The 27,640-nt window shown below is 37.8% G+C and overlaps 1 long non-coding RNA gene across 3 annotated transcripts; it reads right to left on the bottom strand.

Moving 5' to 3' along the window:
• Positions 1-881: 881 nt before the first annotated feature.
• On the bottom strand, positions 882-27,463 carry LOC306989017. 3 transcript variants are annotated; one of them, XR_013795548.1, is made up of 4 exons: positions 27,306-27,463; positions 11,997-12,137; positions 8,266-8,302; positions 882-1,669 (listed from the first exon to the last, which is right to left on the bottom strand). It is a non-coding gene; the product is annotated as an uncharacterized lncRNA (long non-coding RNA). The 3 variants fall into 3 exon arrangements; XR_013795549.1 differs by having other exon boundaries at positions 882-1,589; positions 27,306-27,394; XR_013795550.1 differs by lacking the exon at positions 8,266-8,302 and having other exon boundaries at positions 1,619-1,669; positions 27,306-27,394.
• Positions 27,464-27,640: the final 177 nt, after the last annotated feature.

The following is a 27,640-nucleotide window of genomic DNA, read 5'->3' as shown; positions in this document are numbered from 1 at the left end:
CCAAAGCAAGAAGACTGTTGGAGAAAGATTGATGATTGCGTTAATGTGTAAGCTAAACAAATACGTTCTATATTCATGTAAAATTATGTATAGGCTATGAATGTGTGTATGAAATATAGCCTATATTTTTATAATATATAAAAACTGCGCATGTATATACTAATAAAGATTAATATTCATTTATTTTTAGATAACTCCAAACGTTCTTGGCAGCAGATAAAGACAAAATATAAAAATATCCAGTCTAGTGCAGGTTAGCCGTGCAGCGTATGGCAACGAACACCGATTAAAGCCGAGCTACTTTCATAGTACTTAAAACCCAGGGTTGGCGGAAACTCAGATGAAACATAGCTGGCTAGCCACCTAAACCGGCTTCATGGTATAGGCCCCTGAAGAGGTCACAAAAAGCCCGTGATAAACAACTCAACCCCTGGGTAGTTATATCTAATCCAAGATCTGGGTAACACAAAAACTACCCAAACCCTGAAAAATAACCCACAAATATAAAGATAAAGATTTTTTAGAGTGTATAACCTTCGATTGGTTTTCCTCGTATTTAAAGGATTGGGCTTTCTCGGTATCGGGAACTTTTCCGCTTCTGTTGAAAGTGTGGGGTTCCCCAGGGCTCGATGTTGGGGCCAGTCTCGTTCTCCCTTTACATGCTTCTGGGTTTTATTTAAACATGGCGTTCTTTATCATTTGTATGCTAATGATTCTTAAATTGATCTACACTTGAAATATGGGGAGCAATATTCTCTTTTAGTCTCTGTTTGAATGTCGAGTTGAGGTGAAGTGTTGGTTAAAAAAAAAAAAACGAGATGGATGGGAATCTTCTGAAAATATAAATACACTGCAGTAGAAAAGTTTTGAATTGGTAGGATTCTCTTCTTCTTTGCATTTATTTGATTAAAAATAAAAAATAAAACCCAGTAATATTGTAAAATATGACAATGATGAAAGTTTTAGATGACAAGAAATGGTTTGGCAGTAGTTGAAAATATCAAAAGACAATTTCGTTCAAGGATTTAGCATACAAAATAATGTTTGGGAACCTGCAGTAATGTAAACATTAGCACAAAACTCCCTTCACACACAACATCAGCTCTTACCACACTGCATTTTTTTAAATGATAAGACATAAATAAGATATTGGGTTGGAGGGCAGGATAATTGTATATTGATTGTAAATAATAGAGCGTACATCACAATAAAGAGCCCACTGCAGCAATTTCACAGACTTGAGGCCCGAGGCCTTTGGCCGTGAAGGAAACGCAGCTGCAGTCCTTTCACACAAACTATTGTGCTGTCCCAGCATGCCGTTCTGCAGAGAGAAGCAGTTATTACACAGCATCCCCTCATCAAAAGAGCCCAAGCGTCTTCATACGACCTGCGATAGAGCAGAAACTTCATTCTGCACTTCAATGAAAGTGTGCGAGTCCCTCTTGCCAAGCGCTGCGTCGTGAATAATGTTCTGAAGTTGTGAGATGTGGCATCTGAGAGGCGTTGAATGACAGTTCGGGAGTCGAGGAAAGAGCACACCGTCTTCAGAACGCTCTGGTATCTCCATCTCTTTAATTGAACACTATAATCTTCAGTGAAAACACGGGTAAAATGGGTTGTGAATGTTGACTTTGAAGAACCCAAGCACTAAAACACTGATCTGAAGAACCTATAATGCAACATCAAGAGCTTTTTTAATCACCAAAGAAGCAAGATTGCAACTCAAAAACCACCAAAATGCTGATCTTGAGTGTTCTTTCACCTAAAGAACCGCTGTAGAAACTTTGTTTTTTAAGACTGAAAGGCATTTTGCCAAATTCGGAAGGTTTCAGAGATGAAAATTAAGGAAGCGGAAATCATTGGGCCTTATGCCACACACAAAAGGATTTGTTAAATTTTTAATTTGAGTACATTTTAAAAGATTAATGTTTTTTGTTGATGTTTTTCATTTGATTTCTTCCGTTTTTGATAGTAAATTTGTACTATATCATAAATACAGAAAACAAATCACAGGGCCGTTAATATAAATGTAATATAAATGTAATATAAATAAAACATATCACAGAGCTCTAATATTGTAAAAATGCTAGTAAAAATCTTTTTTCAATTCAATTGCTTTAACATGCTTTTGGATTATAAACATTTAATTGAACCATTAAAAAAGGAATTTGGGGGGAAATCAAAACCGATGGCCCTAAAATTGTATATATATTAAAATATACTTTTAATAAATAGTTCAAATGTATACTTTTTGATTTTCATTTTAATAGGTCAGTTGTATACGTTTCTTGATGTCAATTGATTAACGTGCTTTCTAAATACAAACATTTAATTTCACTATTAAAATGCAATCCAGAACAATTTAAACTGAAGAAACAGAAGACTTAATTTTACATGACAACGATGTATTAAAATGGGAAATAAATTCAGATTTTTTTTTTTTTACTGCCGACGATGTTGTCAAAACGATCCCCATTTTCTGACCAGTAGATGGCGATGCCACTTTGTAAAGAAACACTACGTGCCTATAGACTGAACACATAATACACATGCATGACGTAGCGTTTTCACAAATTCACGTTTTTTAAGTTTACGCAGAGACGATAAGACGTCGTTTTCAAAAACTTTCACTCGTTTTCAACAGTTTGCATTTTTCAGGCCCCCAAAACACAGTTGTCGTGTAAATTAACGGCTAAAACACAGAAACATTTCAGTTGAAAACGGTGTCGGAAAACACATTTCATAGGGCCCTATTATATTCCTGGTGATCTTTCTGCAAAGAACGGCCCTTTATTTGTTTCTCAGAGTGATGAATAGTACATCTAAAGCATGCAAAGTCTGGTTTCCATCTCTCTGACTGACATCCGCGTACACAGATCTCCCTCACACACACACACACCTCCGACAGCCCTACACACGCATGCATTCCGCGCATTTCTCAGTTCCTCGCATTGCTTTGTTCTCAGCGATGTGGATCTGCAGTCACGTCGCACAAGCCGAAAGCCCTGGAGAAAGTCTGAGAGAGAGAGAATTACACAGAAGAGGAAACACGCATGTTTTGCATTGCGCATGCGAGCCGCGTCGAAGGCATCTGTACAGTACGGGGATGTCTTTAAGTGCACGGAGGACGAGTGAGACCATCTTGTGCATCATTATTCAGTGTCAGACGGACAGCTGAATAATGCGCTGATAATGAGAGTGTGTGTTTGTTCCTGCAGAGATCTGATGGTTGAGCACATTTTGAACTCGTCTGCTGGCATCATGCATGTGGAGGATCTTCTCTTCGGGTGAAAAATCGGTTGTTTAGGCCGTGTGTCCACCAGAGCGTTTTTCCGAAGGCCAACGTATTTTTTTTGGTCACAGGGCGTCTTTTCACGCTGAATGCTTAGCAGTTTTTTCCGGACGCAGAAATATGAACCTTTGGGTAAAACATGGCGCTCATCACTAGCTGCGTTTCCATTACCCTTCAAATTGCGCGAATTGAAATTGCGAATTTAAAATGCGCTTAATGGAAATGCGATTTTCTCAAAAACTCCCATTTATTGCAAAAAAGTTTTTACGGGCAATTCGAAAAATAAATATTTTGCAAAACTGCAATGGAATCAGTTTTTGCGCATTTACAGTCTCCTGACGTAATGACGCGGTATGTTTGGACAGATTACTTTATTAAATTCATAAAAGAATTACAGGAATACTGAATTCTAAACCTCAAAGAAATGCCACAACCAAGACCTCGAAGCAGAAATGAGGGAGAAACGCCCAGAAACGCCTCATACAGTGGGCTGTGTGCCACTCACTGTCTTTCCTTAACATTAATGCTTGGATAATACACTTATCTCATTCGATTACGGTAATAATAATGGCTAGTGTGGCGGCTGCAATATAAACTACCAACATTCGTTGCCATGATGTTTTGGAATGACTTCTCGCAAGAGGGAAAAATTACGTTTTAGTTGCATAACATCGGTTAATGGAAACGCTGTCATTTCGCAATAGGTTTTTATCGACATTTAGAAAAAAATCGCAACATTTTTGCGCAAATCTGTAATGGAAACTCGGCTACTGTCACTTTTTACCCGGCCGTCCAATCACAGTCGATTCTGTAATCAAATACTTGAGGTCAGGAATCGGATACTGGTTATCGAATCAGAATTTAGATTCCTCTTATCGATTCCTTTGTGAGCATTTCAATACGACTTTAAACCATTCAAACACGAGACAACTCGCCCGCTGTTTTCTGTGCTCAACACACCTCCAAAGCCTGCGCACAGAAAAAGTGATTTTAAAGCTCTGTTTTCAGTGCTGTAGGTGTGTGTAACTATACTGCGCAACTCTTAAAGTGACAGCAGCCTAATATTCCTGCCGCCGTCTCTATAGTAACACTAATATTCCTGCCGCCGTCTCTATAGTAACACTAATATTCCTGCCGCCGTCTCTATAGTAACACTAATATTCCTGCCGCCGCCTCTATAGTAACACTAATATTCCTGCCGCCGTCTCTATAGTAACACTAATATTCCTGCCGCCGCCTCTATAGTAACACTAATATTCCTGCCGCCGCCTCTATAGTAACACTAATATTCCTGCCGCCGTCTCTATAGTAACAGTAATATTCCTGCTGCCGTCTCTATAGTGACACTAATATTCCTGCCGCCGCCTCTATAGTAACACTAATATTCCTGCCGCCGTCTCTATAGTAACACTAATATTCCTGCCGCCGCCTCTATAGTAACACTAATATTCCTGCCGCCGTCTCTATAGTAACAGTAATATTCCTGCTGCCGTCTCTATAGTGACACTAATATTCCTGCCGCCGCCTCTATAGTAACACTAATATTCCTGCCGCCGTCTCTATAGTAACACTAATATTCCTGCCGCCGTCTCTATAGTAACACTAATATTCCTGCCGCCGTCTCTATAGTAACACTAATATTCCTGCCGCCGTCTCTATAGTAACACTAATATTCCTGCCGCCGCCTCTATAGTAACACTAATATTCCTGCCGCCGTCTCTATAGTAACACTAATATTCCTGCCGCCGCCTCTATAGTAACACTAATATTCCTGCCGCCGTCTCTATAGTAACACTAATATTCCTGCCGCCGCCTCTATAGTAACACTAATATTCCTGCCGCCGTCTCTATAGTAACAGTAATATTCCTGCTGCCGTCTCTATAGTGACACTAATATTCCTGCCGCCGTCTCTATAGTAACACTAATATTCCTGCCGCCGCCTCTATAGTAACACTAATATTCCTGCCGCCGTCTCTATAGTAACACTAATATTCCTGCCGCCGCCTCTATAGTAACACTAATATTCCTGCCGCCGTCTCTATAGTAACAGTAATATTCCTGCTGCCGTCTCTATAGTGACACTAATATTCCTGCCGCCGCCTCTATAGTAACACTAATATTCCTGCCGCCGTCTCTATAGTAACACTAATATTCCTGCCGCCGTCTCTATAGTAACACTAATATTCCTGCCGCCGTCTCTATAGTAACACTAATATTCCTGCCGCCGTCTCTATAGTAACACTAATATTCCTGCCGCCGTCTCTATAGTAACACTAATATTCCTGCCGCCGTCTCTATAGTAACACTAATATTCCTGCCGCCGTCTCTATAGTAACACTAATATTCCTGCCGCCGCCTCTATAGTAACACTAATATTCCTGCCGCCGTCTCTATAGTAACACTAATATTCCTGCCGCCGTCTCTATAGTAACACTAATATTCCTGCCGCCGTCTCTATAGTAACACTAACATTCCTGCCGCCGTCTCTATAGTAACACTAATATTCCTGCCGCCGTCTCTATAGTAACACTAATATTCCTGCCGCCGTCTCTATAGTAACACTAATATTCCTGCCGCCGTCTCTATAGTAACACTAATATTCCTGCCGCCGTCTCTATAGTAACACTAATATTCCTGCCGCCGTCTCTATAGTAACACTAATATTCCTGCCGCCGCCTCTATAGTAACACTAATATTCCTGCCGCCGCCTCTATAGTAACACTAATATTCCTGCCGCCGTCTCTATAGTAACACTAATATTCCTGCCGCCGTCTCTATAGTAACTAATATTCCTGCCGCCGTCTCTATAGTAACACTAATATTCCTGCCGCCGTCTCTATAGTAACACTAATATTCCTGCCGCCGTCTCTATAGTAACACTAATATTCCTGCCGCCGTCTCTATAGTAACACTAATATTCCTGCCGCCGCCTCTATAGTAACACTAATATTCCTGCCGCCGTCTCTATAGTAACACTAATATTCCTGCCGCCGCCTCTATAGTAACACTAATATTCCTGCCGCCGTCTCTATAGTAACACTAACATTCCTGCCGCCGTCTCTATAGTAACACTAACATTCCTGCCGCCGTCTCTATAGTAACACTAATATTCCTGCCGCCGTCTCTATAGTAACACTAACATTCCTGCCGCCGTCTCTATAGTAACACTAATATTCCTGCCGCCGTCTCTATAGTAACACTAATATTCCTGCCGCCGCCTCTATAGTAACACTAACATTCCTGCCGCCGTCTCTATAGTAACACTAATATTCCTGCCGCCGTCTCTATAGTAACAGAAACAACAGAAGACAATGAGAAAAATCACTCATTCTTGACTGAATAACTTTTGTAACTATATTTATAATGTATATTTTACTCATAAAGTGCAGTGTTATTTCACATGTTGATTATAGTTTCTGTATCTGAATATCTGAAAATCTTAAAACACTGTTTATTTCAATCGTATCTTTATTTGTGCGATTGCTAACTTTTTATTTGTTCTTTTTTTAATTACTGAGTGTTTACTTGTCTTTAGTGATGCTTGAAATGTATATTAGTTTGGCTAGTTGTTTATCTATGGTATTTTTAAACCACAGGCAAACGTTTCTTGCATATTTATCCTGTTGATTTCTGCTCATGATATTCAGCTACAATTAAATGTTTAGCAATAAGACTAAATGTGAATGATATCCAAGTCTTTTTACCTTATTGGTATCAACATTAGGAATCGATAAGAATCGGAATCGATAAGCACAAGTTTTTGGGTCATTAAAATAACTATTTTGCTGTATATACATCATTAGCGGGACATAAACGTGATATGACAACGCAACACGCTTTACATTCCTCTCCTAAACTCCTAGAATCCTGATTTCAGAGTCTCGTTTACGCAATCCTGCCTGGTTTCTTCCAGGCGTCAGTTCACCCTCCCTCCACCTCTTACCTCAGCCAGAAATATCAGCGTGCTGCGCAGTTTTAAGCCTGAATCATGCGTCTTCCCCTCGCTCTGGCATTCACATTCTCCAAAAAATCCCCCCTGCTTCATTAAAGTCATGAATAACACGCTGGCACTGACGGTCATGAGCTGGAGTTTCTCAGTCAAAGCAAACACTGCCCTCTGATGGACATCCGCTGAAGTCTGAGCAAACATCATTCCCTCTCAATGAAACCTGGATGAAGCCTTTATTGAGAATATTTGACATGTGACCCTGGACCACAAAACCAGTCTCGAGTCGCACGGGTATATCAGCTGATAATAGTGTATGGGTCAAAATTATCGATTTTTCTTTTATGCCAAAAATCATTAGGATATTAAGTAAAGATCATGTTCCATGAAGATATTTTGTACATTTCCTACCGTAAATATATAAAACATGTATTTTTGTGAGTGAATGCAGCACAATCGTGAACATAAATGCACAACTTTAAAGGAGATTTTCTCAATGTTTAGATTTTTTTGCTCCTCAGATTCCAGATTCCAAACCACACATCAATGGAAAGATGATTTATTCAGCTTTCAGATGATGTATACATCTCAATGTCAAAAAATGTACCCTCGTGACTGGTTTTGTGGTCCAGGGTCACATATATGGAAAGGACTGTGTCTTTTAAACATGCATGTTCCTTACTATATAGATTCTAATTTGCTTGTTAGCGGATTTATTTGTTATTAGAATTGGTGTGTGTGTGTGTGTGTGTGTGTGTGTGTGTGTGTGTGTGTGTGTGTGTGTGTGTGTGTGTGTGTGTGTGTGTGTGTGTGTGTGTGTGTGTGTGTGTGTGTGCGCGCTACTGGATGCTTGAATTTCCCGAAAGGGATGAGTAAAGTATTCATCATTTTCATCATCATCATCATGAAATAAATTGGCTGCTCTCTCACATAAAATATAAAATGATGTAAAAACATAATGGGGTGTTTGGGGAAAGGGTTAAATTACTTCCTTAAATAAAGGACAAAAATGAATAATTTACACACCCTCATGTTGTTCCAAACCTGTAAGACTTTCCTTCACCTTCAGAACACAAATGAAGATATTTCAATGAAGTCTGAGAGATTTCTGTCCCTCCATTGACAGGCTACGCAACTACCACTTCCACGCTTCATACGGTCACAAAGTTCATAAAGCAGGGTTCATACAGACACTGTCAGATAAAACTCCAGGACGTTCAAGGACTTTTCAAACTTTGGGGGTTTTCAAGGATTACAATCAGAGATCTCATTTATCAAAGATTATCTTTTAAATTAAAAAATAGGTAAATAGATAAATAAACGAATAAAACGCATGCAATGAAACTTTAACCATTGAAAAGATATTATGATTATATGATATTATGACAAAGATATTTTTTTTATTCAAACCGATTTCTAATGAATTTAAGATGAAAAGAATTTAAGAAGAAATGAAAAGTGTATATATATTTATGAGCAGCAACATCACGTTCGTATAGTCGTGAGATGGCTACAGTTAATTTTGTATGAAAAGATTGTTTTATCAATAAAATTAAGCAATTTATTTCGCATATATTGTCTTTTAATAATTCAAGCACTTTTCAAGAACATTTTCATAAATATGGCCTTTTCAAGGGTTTTCGGGAACTTAAATAAAATTAAAATTATAAGTCAAATTCAAACACTTGTACGAACCCCGATAAAGAGATGGAAATAAATGTAAAAAATAATGTTGTCACTTCTTCTTGAGTCTCCGGTTTGAACATAAAAGGCTAAAAGTTTTTGAATTTTTTAGTGTGTCTGTGTGAGGTAATTAGCTCTTGAAGCTCCGCCCCCTGCGCCGGGAGCAACAGCTCATTTGCATTTAAAGGGACAGACACAAAACGGTGTGTTAAAGTGACAACTTTAACATGATATATACAAATATCTGTGAGGGATTTTGAGCTAAAACTTCACACACACACACACACACACTCTGGGGACATCAAATACTTATTTTACATCTTGTGAAAAGAACATTATACCCTTTTAAAGCATCAGTATAAAAGCACCATATAGAGAGAAAACCAGTGGCTGTATTTTAACACTCAGCTGATCTGCATATTGAATCTCTCAGAGGTTTTAAATACAGGATCTTGTGCTGGGGTTTTTTTTCAGTCAGTCATATTTCAGTTCGAGACATCAAACCAAAGCTCGACGGATGTGTCAGTCCAGATTTACTTTATTTTTAACTAGCGCTTCACCCGTCCGCACTAACTAGTCCCTCTGAGGATTCACAATCATTAAAACAGCGCTTGCGTCAACATTATGATCAATATTACAAATACACACTGGAATATCACCATACTTTAAAGCCATCAGAAGATCTGTCAGTCTCAGTCCATCCATCATGGAGAAGTTAATCAGATTATTTAAAAGTCAAATCAAGACAAACTCTGACCATTTCATCTTCACCAACAGATAAAGAAGAAGAAAAAAATCATTGCGCAATTTTACAGAAAGGGAAAAAAACGCAAGTGCTACCGTTTAAAGGAGAAATATCAATAGAGCTTATGAAATATACTGAAGCATGTGGTGTATCAGGTCAACACTGAGGAAAACATTTGCTCGTAAAGGTCACAGACTGACATTTAAGAACAAAACCAGATTAAACCCAAACCAGAACTGACCGGCTACACCAGAGTCGCCAACACACACACACACACACACACACACACACATCATTACTGAGCATTTCTTCTGTTTTAGAGATTTCTTACAGCTTTCTGATCGAGAGGATATAAAGCAAGCAAAATATTACCTCTTTAATTCTATTTCAAACTTTAAATGAAACTTAAGTCACTTTCTGTTCACATCATCAAGCTCTCGGTTTCTCTCAGGCCTTTGAGAATAATCAATGATATCTGAGAGAGATTCAGATTATTTTATTTAATGCCATGTCAGCATTCAAAACTATTTTCATGGCAAAAATTCAATTACAAAAATACAAATATCTAGGGTTGTAAACGATTAATCGCAATTAATCGAATCCAAAATAAAAGTTTGTGTTTACATAATATGTGTGTATTGTGTACAATTATTTTGTCTATATAAACACACATGCATGTATATATTTGAGAAATATTTGCATTTATATACTGCATATATATTTTTATATGATTTATATTATATAGAAATAGAACTATTTCATATATAAATAACACATTTTTCTTAAATATATACATGCATGTGTGTGTATTTATATAAATACAAAATAACTATACACAATACACACACATATATTATGTAAACACAAACTTTTATTTTGGATTCAATTAATCGCGATTAATCGTTTACAGCCCTACAAATATCATATAAATACAATACAATAAAAAAAACAAAAAAAAAACAGCAAATCATATTATACAAGATTTTTTTTTGTAACATATGACAAACGGTGACTTGACGGTATTTGACGATATAATATAGTTTCATATTTTAATGATCATTAAAACCATATTTTAATTTGATTACTTACCACGTTTTGAAAAACTAAAACGGTAAATGCTGTCCAGCATTAAAGTCCCCCTGTGGTGAAAATCCAGTTTTTAATGTTGTTTATGTGTCTATGTTGTGTTATTAATCTGCTTTAACACACACCATGTGTAAGTTCATAAGTCGACAGCATTGCTGAGTATTTTCTGCTTAAAACTGCAGTGAACCAAAGACAGTCTCAAAAACACGGTTTGAAATCGCTGGTGTTTCTGACGTCACACACTACCTTGTAACCAATCAGATCAACGTGTGATCATCAACCAGTGGATCTCTGAGTGAGTGAGTGAGTGGAGGCGGGGCTCATTTGCATATTCATAGAACCACGCATACTAAATGAGGCAAGGGTGTCGAGTTACATTCAAGATATTTTAAGGCATGAAGACATTTTTTTCAAGGAACATTTTTTTAAATGTCATTGTGGTGATCAAAGATGAGTTTTAGAGATGCAATTATTGACTACAGCGGGAATTTAAGCTAATTTAAAAAAAAATGTCAAAACTTGTAGTACATGTTAGTAGATAACATGTTATGCTGTAAATCGACCAACCAACATTTTTTGTTAATTTAAAATCCATCCATCATCATTAATATTATTATTATAATGTTTATCCAAACAAAAAGTGCATAATGCTATACAATTTTGTTTGCAGATTTTCAATATATCACTTTTTAAACATTTCCATCTCAAAACTGTGATAATATTGATAACCGTGATCTTTTTTGTCACTATAATTGTGATATAAAAGCCCTAAAAAATATTAAACAAATCTAAAATTTTATAAAACTTTCTTTCAACTAGTTACCAAGAACACATTTTTCAGTTTTTTAGTTTAACACAATGTACTTAAATAACTCAAATTGATCTACAAATGTTTATAAAGCTATAGACATTGCAAAACAAAACAAAACAAAATATATTTTTTATAATTTTGGGAACTAAAATGTGTTTAAAATATGAAAACAACTATAATAAACGTGACTTGCTTCATTAACAGGTGCAACAAATGTGTTTCCACTTCAGATTTATAACGTGGTGCGACTGACACTTTAAAAGCTACACTTTCCTTGAAAAATAACCTCGACTTCACGAGAGAGTATTATAAAGGCCGATTCCTGTAGACTGAATGGACAAAGCGCACGGGTGTCCTAGAAGCACAGTGGCCTTTCCTCCACATCTGCTCGCCTCCACACATAAAGAGCACCGGGAACATGCTTTAACTAACCTGACGTCTGATCCGCCAGGTCAGCAGAGGACGAGTCCGCAGGCGCGCGACCTGAACCAATTAGCTCGCGCTAGCAAAGCGCCATCTCTCCATTACCGACACAGGAATAGCCAGAAAGAAGAACAAGCACTAAGAGATCATCTATAAAGACAAGAGCATCGAATAATCACACATACACACAGTTTAATAAGCCTCTTTTGGAGAAGCGCGTACCAGTAATAGCATTTTGACTGTTATGTGGGTTTTCTTAATGAAACAAAATTTAAGCTTATAAATTAATCAGGTAATTCTAACAATAAATGTTGGTTTGGCGCGTTTTTTTTTTGGTGTGACCTCGTTGCATCTCCATCAACTTCTTCTATCCATGTGTGCTTGGCATGACCGTTTTGTGCTTGAGCGCCACCTAGTACTATAACTTCAGCAGCTCCAGACACATGAACAAAAGCGCCAATCTTATTGGTTGGCCAGTTTTTAACGTGGCACGTCAAACCAAAAAAACGAACTAGAGGCGTTTTTTAATTTAAATTACGCTTTTACGTCTGACCATTGGCGCACTTTGTTTATCACGAGGCATTAAAGCTACAATATGTACGAATTTTGTAATAAAATATCCAAAATGTGATGTATTTCATGCAGTTGTGTTCTTATAATATCCCAAAAGTTCCCAAAGATGTTTAATTTCAGAGAAATTCCAATTTTAAATAATGACTCGTCCCTGTTCACTTGTCGCCTGCCAATGACTTAATATCCGCGTTATCCCTGGTTTCCGGCCACTCGTTCTGCCATAGTAACCATGGCGACAGACGTGGACTGCGTTATGTAATGTCCTTATTCCTTTATATCCGCGAGACTCGCGTGGCGCCAACATCTGTCTCTCATTAGCAACCGCGCCCTGCTTCACACCACAGTCATGATAAAAACATCAATGTATTCACTCATCCATAAACATTATTAGATCAATCGGCATGACGACAAGTTCCATAATTCCGCTTATCACTGCGTCATCAACCTACGCCTTTGGTATTGTAAGAGTTTAGCAGCGAAAAAAAATTACATATTGTAGCTTTAAACGTTGGTGATAAGTGCGCGCGATAATCGTCCCGGTGTGCACGAGGCTTCACTCATAACTGGTTTCAGTTCTGAATAAATCAGGGTTTGGGAATGAAACCGTTTAAATGAATGATTCAATGACTCACATGGTCCTGAATGAAACGGTTCAGTGAAATATTTGATATCTCACTCAATAAGATGGTCACATGTCGCCATCTACTGGTGTATCAATGTAACCTACAGAAATGTAGACTTAAAAATAATTATGTAATGGTCAGCCACTAGCGTTGTTGAGATACCCACAACAACTTATATTCACTTAAATTTGAGGCAATGATCTTTTCTAGGGTTCATTTTTAGCTTTAACCGATAGACACTAAAGAAAATTATATGCTTTGTAATTTTATAATTACGTTTCACTTACCTTCCTGAATGAATCTGCATTTTTTAACTAATCGGATTGAATGAATGATTCAATGACTCACTAATAACTTATTTAGCTTCTGAACAAATCAGTGTTTTTGAAGTAATCAGAATGAATGATTCAATGACTCATAATTTGTTTCAGTTCTGTATAAATCAGCGTTTTTGAAAGAAACCGTTTGAATAAATGATTCAATGACTCACTCTGTCCTGAGTGAATCGGTTCAGTGAAAGATTTGATATCTCACTCGATAAGACCTTTCGCATATCGCCATCTACTGGCGTATGCATGTAACCTACAGAAATGTACTTTAGACGTTAAAAATAATTATAGATCAGCATTAGAACGCTTTGAATTTTCTTCAGTGCATAAAACAGTAACAAATATATTTGAGTCAAAAATTATCAGCAGTGTTTTCCAAGTCGAGCAAGGATTAGTATCGTTAACAAAATATAATAATAAAACTAAAATAACTAAACATTAACTAAAATAACTTAGATAACAAATAAAACTTATTTTATTTCAGCAAGCTGCCAAAGCAACACTTCACATTTTCGTTTAGTTTCTTTAAGTATTAAAATAACTAAAACCAACACTAATAAAAATTACAAAAAATAAAAACCAATTAACAAAAAATAAATAAAAAAAATTCTCTCAACTATATCGCCAACTATTCCAATTGCTGTGATTTTGAACACTATTAAACTTCAGAAAGGTTCAAAAGTCTGTTTCCAAACCCTAATAATAACATATTTGAACTGTTAGGCCTATTATAGGAAAACACTACAGAAGTATATTTTCACTGTAGGAGTGTAACTCATCCTGATCAGTTATCAGCTGTACTGTACATCCAAACACAACCAGCCGAACCCGACTAACTGTAAACACTCCACGAAGAAGAAACCGCCTGACAGATATCAGGAAAGTACGAGTGGTTTGTGGAGCCCAGAGGCTTTTCCCCTGGAGCCTGAAAACACGTCAAGAAATCAGTTCAGAGCCAAGCGACAATTCCCTGGAGCTCTAAGCTTCTTATTCTGATTTGTGTTTTTCTGTCCCTCTCCAGAGGAAACCGACTGTTGACCGCAGTGCCAAAGTGTAGCCAAGCATGCTAGCAGATAGCGGTTTACGCGGAGACAAAATTGCTGAAAAATTAATCAAATCGAAAGACGGACGAGAAAGCGGAGAGACCGCGGCCACGCATGACAAGCAAATAAAACCTGAGGGGAAACACAATCACTCTGAAGCAAACACTGCGTGAACGCAAAGACGCCGCGCACACAAACATGGAAGAGTTCGTCCACTGGACTGTGAACTCTGGAGACGAGGAGGAGATTCAGCACACACACACATCTTATATTTACTGGCCCGAAAACACTCAAAGGATGTGGGGTCTTAAAGTTGTGGATTTTATTCTACATGTTAGAAACGTTTTGTTAAGAGCGAAGAGATCGACTCGATTATGTCATTTGAGGTGGCTTGTGGAAGTGGGCGGAGCTAACAAGATCTTTCGACTCTCTGATTGGTGGATTCTCTGCACAGAATCATGGGTAGTGTAGTTTTCACCACAAATTATTTTTGATTTGATTAAAAAATATATTTAAATTATTTTTTTCTCAGATTTAAACCTGTATATTTTTTTGTGTGCAAATAATTTAAAATTATTAATATAACATGTTATATATACATATAACATATTAATACAATAAAATCAAGTTACATACTTGTATATTGTGTGCAAATAATAAAAAAACATTAATGAGCATTCTAAAATAAAATAATTTTTATACTTATTAAATATTAATAAGACAAATTTATACCTGTGCAAATAAATCAAATGATTAATATAATGACATTTAAATAGAATACATTTGAAACTGAAAATAGAAAACAGCTTTAACTTGTTGATGAAGTGCAAATAATTAAATTATTACTGAAAAAATACTAAATAAAATATTTATTATTTTATATTTTATGCAATTAAAAATGATGAATGAAATGTGTTTTAATCCTTGTACATGTGCAAATAATTTAAAATGATTAATAAACAAATCATTTTATAATTTATAAATCATTTAATTTAACAAATCAAATTAAAATCCAGTTTTATACTTGTATATTATGCAAATAATAATAAAAAATGATCAAATAAAATTAAAGCAAGACTTATACTTGTACACTCTAAAAATGCTGGGTTATTTCAACCCAATTTTGGGTAAAATATGGACAAACCCAAATGTTGGGTTAAAAATTTAATGTAAAAATTTAACCCAACAACTGGGTTTGTCCATATTTTACCCAAAATTGGGTTGAAACAACCCAGCATTTTTTAGAGTGTATATATTGTGCAAAATGTGAAAATTGTTTAATAAAACATCACTAAAAGAAAAGAAAATACCAAAAATGTAGCAAAAGAAACTCATTCCGTGTTGTTTATATTAAGTCACGTGTTACTCCGATTGGTCACATGATTTTTGTATCACTACATATAGCTTAAATGCACAAACTTCCCAAAAGACGCAAGACAATCTCAACTGATCAAGCCATGAAAACTACCAATTCGAAAACATGAAATGGTGTTTAAAAAAGGGTTTTAAAATAGCAAGATCCGCATAAAACAGGCCAGATTAACACTAAAAAGCGTGTAAAGCAATGGCGTACACGGGCCAGAAAAGCACTTCACGGATAGTCCCTCTCCATCCTCAAACGGGACGGCGTCCAAACGGCAGGACCCGTCTCCACAAATAACATCACTTGTGGATCTTAAAGCAACTGCGGCATCATAAATCCCACCCAACAATTATTGATTAAATGCTTTCTCCCAATAATGAAAGGTATAAATCTCCCTCTTTCAAAAGAAACGTATATAATCCAATAAAGGAGTTACATTCCCAAACTGAGAGGGAACGTAAGAGTTCATTACGACCCGACGTGTGTGTGTGTGTGTGTGTGTGTGTGTGTGTGTAATGGAATTAGTTATGAGAAGGCCCATTACTCAGAAGCAGATATTGATCAAGGAGAATTTGCTTTGGAGACTCTATTATTGAAGCAAAACCGGCGCTCGTGTGTTTAAACGTTCATACATGGAGTGTTACAAGGTCTCTAAATGATCACCATGATCAAAACTTTACTGATAAACCTGTCGAACACAATCTCCTACAGTCCTGAATCTGCTTTACTGAAGTAACTTAGATTTACATGATTATCCAGACAACATTGTTTTTAGTAAAAACCTATGATCTCAATCATCATTGTATTCATTGTATTATATGTTTTAAGACTGTAGAGCTTTGATCATACTAAGCATTTAAATATCATCTAACTAAGACATTTTATTGGCAAATATTGATATGTATATGCATTTTATGCTATACAGTTAGTTATGAAGATCTATTGATTATTTGATTTACATTGCAAGCATCAGAATTTCATGTTATCTTTTGGCAATTTAAATATGAGCATCTGCACCAATTTGCATCTTTTGCAAATGAATAAAATTTCGGTGATTTTTTTCTCCATGATCTCGCTTTATCAGAGTATTTGAGCCATAAAAGCCTGATGTATCAAATATGATACAAAACAATATAAATATATGCCAACTTTTAAGATTTAAAAATATATATTTAGTCAATTCTTCTATTTAAAAAAATATATATTACCATTTTATATGTCAGGCTTTACAGGGTTAAAAAGAAAAGGATTGCAGGTGTAAACAGGGTTTTGGTTGAAGTATCTGGAGAAATCATGATGAGGAACCAAATATATATGAGATTTCATAACTAAATACCATGAAGAGGAAGTAGGATTCAAAATATATGAGATTTCATAACAAAATACCATGAAGAGGAAGTATTATTCTAATGAGGAACCATGATGATAATTCAAAACATGAAACTATATAAAGGAAACCTGTCGGGAAACAATAATAATCCATGATAAGGAAAACATGATTTCTCATCAAGAACTACCAAAATGAGAAAATATGTAGAGGAAACCTGTCAGGAAACAATAATAATGCATGAAATGACCTACGATTTCTCATGAGGAGCCAGGATGTTAATTCAAAATTAGAAAATATGCAGAGGAAACTTGTCAAGAAGCAATAATAATCCATGATGAGGAACCTGTGGCCGTATAACACAAGTGCTTTTAACTTCATCTGTAAAAAACCGAAGTGATATAATTAAAAAAAAACAATGATAAAACTGTCTGAAGATGGTAAAACCAAATTTTGAAACCATCTGCAGAAAAGCCTGTAAGAAGAGAAGCGAGAAACCCAAAGGCCGAGCCGGTTTCCCAGAAGGACACAGCTGGACCGGGAACATCCGTAATCTGGTTTCAAGAGTGTGTATCCACCCGTAGTCAGAAGATGATCTTGAGTTCCCCCACAAAAGGAAAGATTGTTTGTGACAGACATACAGCAGGTGGTCGAGCGCTAGAATCAATAAGCTTGGCACAGATGAACATTGTAGGCGAGAGAAACGCCAGAACCACATATGATGGCGGAAAAGCCCATATTCCTGATGCCAACAACACTGGCTCTCCCAGAAACGCTTGCTAATACCCGCGGGATTTGGTGCGGTGCTCCGTGACAACATGATCTGTCCGATCGGAAGCGGAAGAACCCCGTATCAATGAGAGTGACCTCTTCCCGAGGATTTATTGAGCTTCTGGAGCCGCAAGGATTGATGGACAGAGATTGGAAAAAAAGGGGGTTCTTTAACTTTTAACCTTTATCCGTAGGGCAAACTAAAAGGATTTTTCCACCTTATTCACTTTAAAATCCTTACAGTGTGGACCGTACGAGTAAAACACATTGAGATATGAGTTTACATGCTCACCCTGCAGAGGAATCTCTCGCTTTCATGTTGGGTTTGAACTTTCTGCCAACCTTGAGCTTGGAAATACAGCTTTAGGATCTAAAAACTTTGGGGGAAAAGAGCATTGATCGTATAAAATGTTGCATTTGAGTGCTATTTCTGTCACTAATCAGTATTAATCAGAAATTCGCATCGAATAAATGTTTATTTGGTAACTAACTGAAATGAGATTCTCATCTAATAAGTGTATTTCAGCTTTATTTCAACTAAATTGTTTCAATAGTTGTAGTTAACGATTATAACCCTATGTGTGACCTCTCAAACTAAGATCAATATCAAGAGAAAGACATAAACACAAACTTACAATTGTAATTTCCAGTCAGAATATTAAAAAATGCATAAAAACAAGGCAAATGTACTTGAGAAGAAACATTGCACGAGTTTTTAAGACTTGCGTTCAGAGATCACAGTAAAAGTAATTTTTCAAAGTCGTAAAGAAAACATTATTTTTGGAGAACGTTTTACAAGAAAATACAAGTATTTCTACTCCACAATTGCACGTTTAATACAATGTATTACTCTTTCTTTGTAATTATATGTGAAATTTACAAGAAATTTGAGTGAATATGGTTTAAAAGTCTTTTTTTTTCAATGTAGATCCAATTTTTACTCATAAATAAATACAAAGAAACAGTAACGCATTGAATTCAATGTGAAGTTGAGACAGAATTGTTTCATTGTAAAGCATACAATCTTTGTTTTATTTACTACTTCAAAAAAAATTGTGAAAGTGTATTTTGTTTTATCATACTGATGCACTTGTTTGAAACTTGATGAATAAATAAAAAAAATTCAATAAAGGTGATGATACACAAGGCAACTTTTTGAGCAATGTTGCCGTCAACGGGCAACCAGATGAGACACAGGGCCCTAAATTATCTAAATTATCCAGATAGAAATGTATTGCCCATTTTCAATGGGAAAGTGCCCAAGCAACAATCGCTCGGCAAGATTGCCCAGCAACATTGCTCAATTATCCGGACCACACGATGGCCTACCCCTAACCCCGCCCCTAAACCTACCCGTCACTGGGATTAAGACCAATCACACGATGGCCTACCCCTAACCCCGCCCCTAAACCTACCCGTCACTGGGGTTAAGACCAATCATACGATGGCCTTCCCCTAACCCCGCCCCTAAACCTACCCGTCACTGGGGTTAAGACCAATCATACGATGGCCTACCCCTAACCCCGCCCCTAAACCTACCCGTCACTGGGGTTAAGACCAATCATACGATGGCCTACCCCTAACCCCGCCCCTGAACCTTCCCGTCACTGGGGTTAAGACCAATCATACGATGGCCTACCCCTAACCCCGCCCCTAAACCTACCCGTCACTGGGGTTAAGGCCAATCATACGATGGCCTACCCCTAACCCCGCCCCTAAACCTACCCGTCACTGGGGTTAAGACCAATCATACGATGGCCTACCCCTAACCCCGCCCCTAAACCTTCCCGTCACTGGGGTTAAGACCAATCATACGATGGCCTACCCCTAACCCCGCCCCTAAACCTACCCGTCACTGGGGTTAAGACCAATCATACGATGGCCTACCCCTAACCCCGCCCCTAAACCTACCCGTCACTGGGGTTAAGACCAATCATACGATGGCCTACCCCTAACCCCGCCCCTAAACCTACCCGTCACTGGGGTTAAGACCAATCATACGATGGCCTACCCCTAACCCCGCCCCTAAACCTACCCGTCACTGGGGTTAAGACCAATCAGGGATGTCTATACGGACTACGGGACTAAAAAACACACCAGTGAAATCTCATTGGTCTACAAAATGGTGTATTAAACACCAAATAGGTTCTGATTTAAATGCATGATTTACATTTGTCCAACAAAATATTGTCCGTGTTGATTTTGGATTTAAAGTACAAATAGACGTGACAGAGACTGTCCTGTTTAGCCAAAGAAAAAAGAAAGTGCAGACTGGCCCAACTGTTGGCGTTCACGTTCAGGAGAGATGACTGTGACTGGACTGAGTCTCGGCTTGCTAATCAGCAGTCCCAGAAGCACACAACACTTTCATACTTATGAATATTTGATTAGACGCTTCGCTTGGATAACGTGTGTGTGTGTGTGTGTGTGTGTGTGTGTGTGTGTGTGTGTGTGTGTGTGTGTGTGTGTGTGTGTGTGTGTGTGTGTGTGTGTGTGTGTGTGTGTGTGTGTGTGTGTGTGTGTGTGACACAATGAACATTTCTCTCCTCCGCTTATGCCGGCTCTCGTCCTGGAGAACGGCTTATTATGGCTGTTAACACAAAAGGAACAAAAGCATGTTCTCCGCGACAGACGCGCTTCTCTTTGCAAACAGTCAATGTGGATAAACGCACAAACAACAGACAACAAACAAACAAACCAACTGAACCGCTATTTAAAGAAACACAAATGAAAGAAGGGTCTTGGAAATACTGGCGACAATCATATTCTGATATTCCTTCTCAATGTGGATTTCTTTCTTTCTAGCGTTTTCTAAATATTGAATACTTTACGTCCAATAAAAACAATAAGCACGTCTGTGCACAGTGTATTTTGTCGTACTGCACTGGCATTAACAAGTTACTAATTAAAAATAAGTGGAAAAACTAGTGAAAAAGACAATTTATTAAACTATAGGGGCGTAACAATTTATTGTGTCACAATATATCGCAAAACAAAAATGCAACAATATGTATCGTGGATAGTGACAATATGTGGATAGTTCACCCAAAATAAAAAGTACTGTGAGAAACAATTCAAGTTTTAGTGTCAGCACTACATTAAAGTACTATATACCATGTTGAATATAATGTATAATAATGCAATGGGGGAATATCCTGATAATGCCAAATGTCTGATGTTACCAGTAAAAAGTGGCGTACATTATTTTACATATCTAGTCAGTGACAGATCGCAAGTATATTCGTCTAAAATAATTCTGTATTTTCATCTTCAGAATCATGAATATTGTTATTCTGGTGTCTCTATTGTCCTGTGCTTTGGGTTTCCAGCACCAAGTCCGAGACTATTTATTTACACACACAATGTATAAAATTTAGCATTTTAATCAACAGTAAAAATTGTGTTAACATTTTATCATATGTATTGCATTATCGCGGTAATCTCGTATCATGAGTTCAGTATCGTGATGTGTGTGGAATCGTGACATGAGGGTTTCGTTACACCGCTACAACAAGCATTAGTTTTGGATCAAAACCTCAATTTTAACCAGCACACGCTAGGGGTTTACAAACGCTGTCTACGTAGACTGAAACTAGGCACTTGTCTGTTCAGCCGTCTTCTTCTGCTTCTGTATCGCGGTATTATTGAGCCAATCCTTCCTTACTGTATGGTGCCATTTGTTTTTTTCATATGCTTACAGTTACCAACAAGAACACATTCTTAAAGATAACTCATTTAGCAAGTAAAACTATTGGTATCCCTACCCGTAATTTATCGGATAGTGTCTGGAAATGACTCAGGACACCCACTTTACAAATATTTTATCCTTCTGCCCTCTGGCCGTAGGTATAGGTTACCGATGTCGATGTGTAGAAAGGCCAAGTTTTTAGTAAGAGTTTTGTACCGGTCTGCACGAGCTCTAAACACATAGGAAATCGGCCATTGATACGTCATGTATGCTCTCTTGTTTTGTTTTGGTTTTTTAAACTAAAAAAATTTATGTTTATATGTTCATGTTCTTAAAGGCACACTGTGTAGTTTCTCACATCTAGCGTTGAAATTGTATTTTGCATTCAAACGAATTGTGCTCTCCAGCGCCTCGCTTTTTCAAATGCGTGTTGCAACTACGGTAGCCGTTATGTGCCAAAAAGCGATGACAGGATGTCTTCTAATAGCACTTCATCGAGTTTTTCTCAACAAATTTCAAACAAACTGCAACTTGACACAACGAACAAACAAATGTTACAGCGTAAATTACTGACTGTGAAAAACATCAACTATTGTACTTAGTAGTTATGCCTTCTTTATTCGTTATATTTTCTGAAGTACGTTACTCAATAGCTGCTATTCATCAAAGAGCCCGTTTAACTTTTAACTATAAATGTTCTACGGTCTATATAATGAAGTACATAACCAAGCAATGAGAAAAAGCTTGTAATTAAGACTGTAACATTGACTTACCCGTCGAGAAGAAAGCAGGAAAGAAATCTTTCTCCTGCATTAGCTCTTTCCACCTGGGAAAAGCTATCCCGACATAACTCTTTTTTTTTTTAATCTCCGGTCACGTTTCCTTTTACGGTCTATTTTTGACTTTTTTGGTGATGAGGATTTCTTCTCCTATGGACCATACATATGCCGAGCCACAGGAGAAGAAATCCTCATCGTCAAAAAAGTCCATAATTTTAAGTTTAACTTTCCATTATAAATAACACTTGCCGGGGCAGTTTCAAGCACCTCCCATTGCACTGCTCCTCCGTTTCTGCTGGTTTCAGTCACGTGACGCTGGCTCTGAATGAAAACGTGTTGTGGAAACGCGCTGGCCAAGTACTTTTTGTCCCTCTCTGCTATTATAGTTTTTCAAGATGGCGGAACTACATGGAATCCTCCATGGACTTACCCATCCCATGTATATAAAGATAATAAATTCTTTGTTTACGAGGATAAGTCAGATCATTGGCAGAGATATTTGTACACCATTGAGGACACATTTCTGAATAAAAATATTGATTTTAGATAATAAAACACAATGGGCCCTATCTTGCACCCAGCGCAATTGACTTTGTACACCGACGCATGTATCATTCCTATTTTGCACCCACGCACAGCGGACTTTTCCCTCCACAGACACATGTCGGTAAATTAGGGAATGAACTTGCGCTCGCGGGGGCGGTTCAGCGAAAAGAGGAGCGTGTTCCGGCGCAAACGTTCCCTGGTGATATTCTGTAGTTTCAGAAAACAATTGCGGCACTGACCAGGAAAACCGAGTCTAAAGACAGCGGCGCCGCGCGTTAGTCAGATGCTATTTTAAGGGCGCGTGCTTGGCATTATGTAGCGTGTGAACAACGTGCATACACTTTGATTGTCTAATATAAACAGACGCAGCAGTTTTCATTTTTGCAAATCATACATTATTACAAGGAAAAATATTAACACACGAGGGAAATCATTGTTGTGCCCGTGAAGATGTGAAAAAAATCTATCTAGATAAAAAAAAAAAATCTAGATTACACATTAACCCAAATTATACGCCTGTTTAACCGAAGCTAATGTGTGTGTGTTTCTCCATCATCCTCATAGATTGTCACTTCTCTGTGTTTTACGGCCCTGACGAGAACGTCGGTCTCCTCGGCTGTGAACTGCTCCTGGCGTGCACCGGCAAACCCGCCGTTATAATAGCGATCCGCCGTGGAACAAGCGCGCCGGCTCTTAAAGGGAATGTGAGAGGACGCTCTGATTGGTTTATTTCACGTTACGCCCAAACCACACCTATGAGTAATGAAGCGACTTCAGACCAACACATTTTAGATTTGCGCCGGGCGCAAGAGTCGTTTATCCCGCCGGGAAAATAGCATCCGAGATCCGCCCACAGAGTTACTTGCGCTTTGACACTTGCGTTTCAGATCGTTACAATAGGGCCCATTGTTCCTTTAATATATTATGTGTGTTTGTATTATGTACGCATCTTTGGAAACAAATTTCCTCTCAAATACAAATAAAATCTATCTATCTGTTATATACATTATGATATACAGTACTGGAAGAGCAGAACGCGCTGTCTTCCCAGCATGCTGCGCTGGTTTGTGATTGGCATGGTAATGGGCCTCTGCTACATTATGATAAGGTCAAATTAGAATTAATCACTGTGTTTCTTCTGTCTCTCTGCCTCTGGGGTAAATGAATAAACATGACTTGGCTGAAGTGCTCGACTCTGAGGCTAGTGAAACAATGACACAGTGATGCTGATAAGAGCGGGATTTCACACACACACACACACACACACACACACACACACACACACACACACACACACACACACACACACACACACACACACACACACACACACACACACACACACACACACACACACACACACACACACACACACACACACACACACACACACACACACACACACACACGTGAAAGAGAATCACTCAACGCCTTCTGGATGTTCCGCCAATTAAGATTCCTTAAATGCGTCATGTTCCGAAATCCGATAAGTTTGTCCCTGGATTTTGTCGTTTATGGAGCATTTGCAGAGCATTACTGCTAATGTAGGAAATCAGCTTTCAGTCAATACGAGACGAGTAGCTTGATAAGCGTTGAGTGTTCAGCAAAATAAAGTACACATTTCACCATGTTCAAATCCATTGTGCTGTGCGGTTTTTCCCTTCAAAGCGAAAACGCTAATATTCTGTCGAAAACAAGTCGAGATGAAGCGGTTTGTGGAAACAAGGCCATGAAGGAGAGATTTACAGACTGTTAAGTACTGCTCAGTACCCCCAAAAAAGTCCTAAATTAATACTTTAAAGTAGTGGTTCACTTCAGAATGAAGGTTTTTGAGGAACATAGGATGTTTCTCCATATAGTGACTTCAATGGTCCAGCGGGTCGAAGGTCCAGATGTGAGTTCCAGTGCAGCTTCAAAGTCTCGACACGATCCCAGCCGAGGAATAAGAGTCTTATCTACACAAACCATCTGCCATTTTATAACAAAATAAACATTTATATACTTTTAACCACAAATGCAATGCTCATCTTGCACTGGCTGTGATGCAACACACATTACGTAATCACGTTGAAAGGTCAATCGTGAAGTAGGCGGAAGAACAGACCCAGTGTTTACAAGGGAACGAAGTCAAACGGCCTAAAAAAAATGAAAAAAATAAAAGGTAAAACAACGATGTTGGACGATCTTGAAGTTGGAGGAGAAAATGAGATGGAGTTTTTCGACCTACATCAGTTTATCGTGCGAACTTTCCAACATGATGACGTAATGTCGTGGACGTGCAAGATGAGCATTTATGGTTAAAACAAAGTATATAAATGTGTATTTTGTTTTATAAAATGGCCGCTGGTTTGTCTAGATGAGACTTTTATTCCTCGGCTGGGATCGAGTCGAGACTTTGAAGCTGAAACTGAAACTCACATCTGGACCTTCGACCCGTTGGACCATTGAAGTCACTATATGGAGAAACATCCTGGAACGTGTTCCTCAAAAACCTTCATTTCTTTTCGACTGAAGAAAGAAAGACATGAACATCTTGGATGATGTGGGGAGATTATCAGGAAATTTTAATTATGAAGTGAACTAATCCCTTACAGTAAACATTTTAGCCTTTGTCAGACTGTATGTTTTGTCCCAATGTAATAATATCAACACATTTGAACAATTCTGATTATTTGTGTATCCTGACATACAAATATAGCAACAAATCTCTAAAACAACTGATATTCGACTCTTCATCCACATGGATGCTTGAAAAGAGCCCAGCTGTGTGGTTTGTGTTGAGCAAAAGGCTTCAAACGTTTGTTGTTGTATCCGCAGGTGCGCTCGACTCTGAAACAAACACCCGCCGAGTCGACACCCGAGAACAAATGCCTGCAATATATTTAATGCGCTCAAATGCGCCGTTCCCGACGCACAGCACGGACACATCTCTCACGAGGGCCTATGGGAAGGACACAAATAAATAAATAAATCAATATCAAAGGACCCGAGTGTAATGCTTTACTGGGTAATAAAACACGTGGCCATCAGGGAACGCGGCCCAGGATTCCCAGAGGGCTCCGGGGTGGAAGAGCACCGGGACCAAGGAGAGCGCGGATATAAATTTCATGGCAAATGAAGTCTATTTTGCCGTGCTGAATGAGAAAAAGGTCACGCAGACAATCAGTCCAAGGTTTCTGGTGGGATATCGGATCAGAAGGCCACTCGAGGCGGCCATGTTAGGACGAACGCGGTGAGCAAGGTGACATGGGACATTAACCTGGTACTAATCGCCTATTCACACATCTGTAGCGCTTACGGTTAATTTAATCTCGCAGTCGTGATCGTACTTTATAACACAGACAACTGATTTAGTGATAAAGGCAATTTGCTGTAAAATTAGATTGTAAAACACACACACACACACAGACACAGACACAGACACTCATATACACACACACTCATGTATACACACACGTGTGTGTGTGTGTGTGTGTGTGTGTGTGTGTGTGTGTGTGTGTGTGTGTGTGTGTGTGTGTGTGTGTGTGTGTGTGTGTGTATATTAGGGCTGTCAAAAGATTAATCGTGATTAATCACATCCAAAATAAAAGTTTGTGTTTCCATACATGTGTGTATACTGTGTAGAATTATTATGTATAAATACACACACATTCATGTATATATTTAAGGAATAAATGCATTTATATAGGCTACTGTATATACATTTATATAATTTATATTATATATAAATATTTTATATATAAATATAACCAATTTTTCTTAAATATATACATGATTGTGTGTGTTTTTTTATATATATAAATAATTATACACAGTACACACACATAGGCTATATTATGTAAACACAAACTTTTATTTTGGATGCGATTAATCGCGATTCATCTTTTGACAGCCCTAAGCCTATATATATACACACACACAAATATATATACACAGACACACACACACACACACACTCAGTGTTGGTGTCATACTGTATTTCTCATATTATAGACACATATTAATTAAAACAACAGATGAGGACACATAAATTCTCTCATTCAATTAACTTAAATGAATTGTACACAAACTGTACTGTTCACAGCATTAATCAAGCTTAACTGTTCAATTCTGATATGAAGTTATTGGACAAAATCAGTCAAACAACTAATTTCGTTTACTTATAGCAAATACACGTTTAGCAAAAACCAAAGCTCGCTAACCGCTATTTAGTGAAGAAGAAGAAGAAAAAACACTGCAAATGTGATTGCTTGTATAGATATATCGAGTAACTTACTTTTTAGACACAGTATTGGCAGTTACTGTCTGTTTTTGTTGTACCAAAAGTCAAGAGATATTTCCAAACGAAATCGGTCCATCGTCTCTTCGAGCAACACAGCAGTAATGGCTTTGAATCAGCGATTTTGAACGAATCGTTTGAGCAAACGATTCAATGACTCGCTCATAATGAATCAGCGAGTTTAAACCACACAGATGAATGACCGATATGAGTCGCTGCTTCGTTTCTGAATGAACGCTTTGAGTGAATTAATTCAGCACTTTGAAATTAATTAACTGAACTAATTATTCAAAAGACTCACTCGCCCCCTAATGGCGTAATATATTTCATGT

Source organism: Phoxinus phoxinus (assembly GCF_949152265.1).
Source record: "Phoxinus phoxinus genome assembly, chromosome: 20".
NCBI lineage: Eukaryota > Metazoa > Chordata > Actinopteri > Cypriniformes > Leuciscidae > Phoxinus > Phoxinus phoxinus.
The sequence above is the reverse complement of the archived record's forward strand: the minus strand, read 5'-3'. Positions and strand labels throughout refer to the sequence as shown.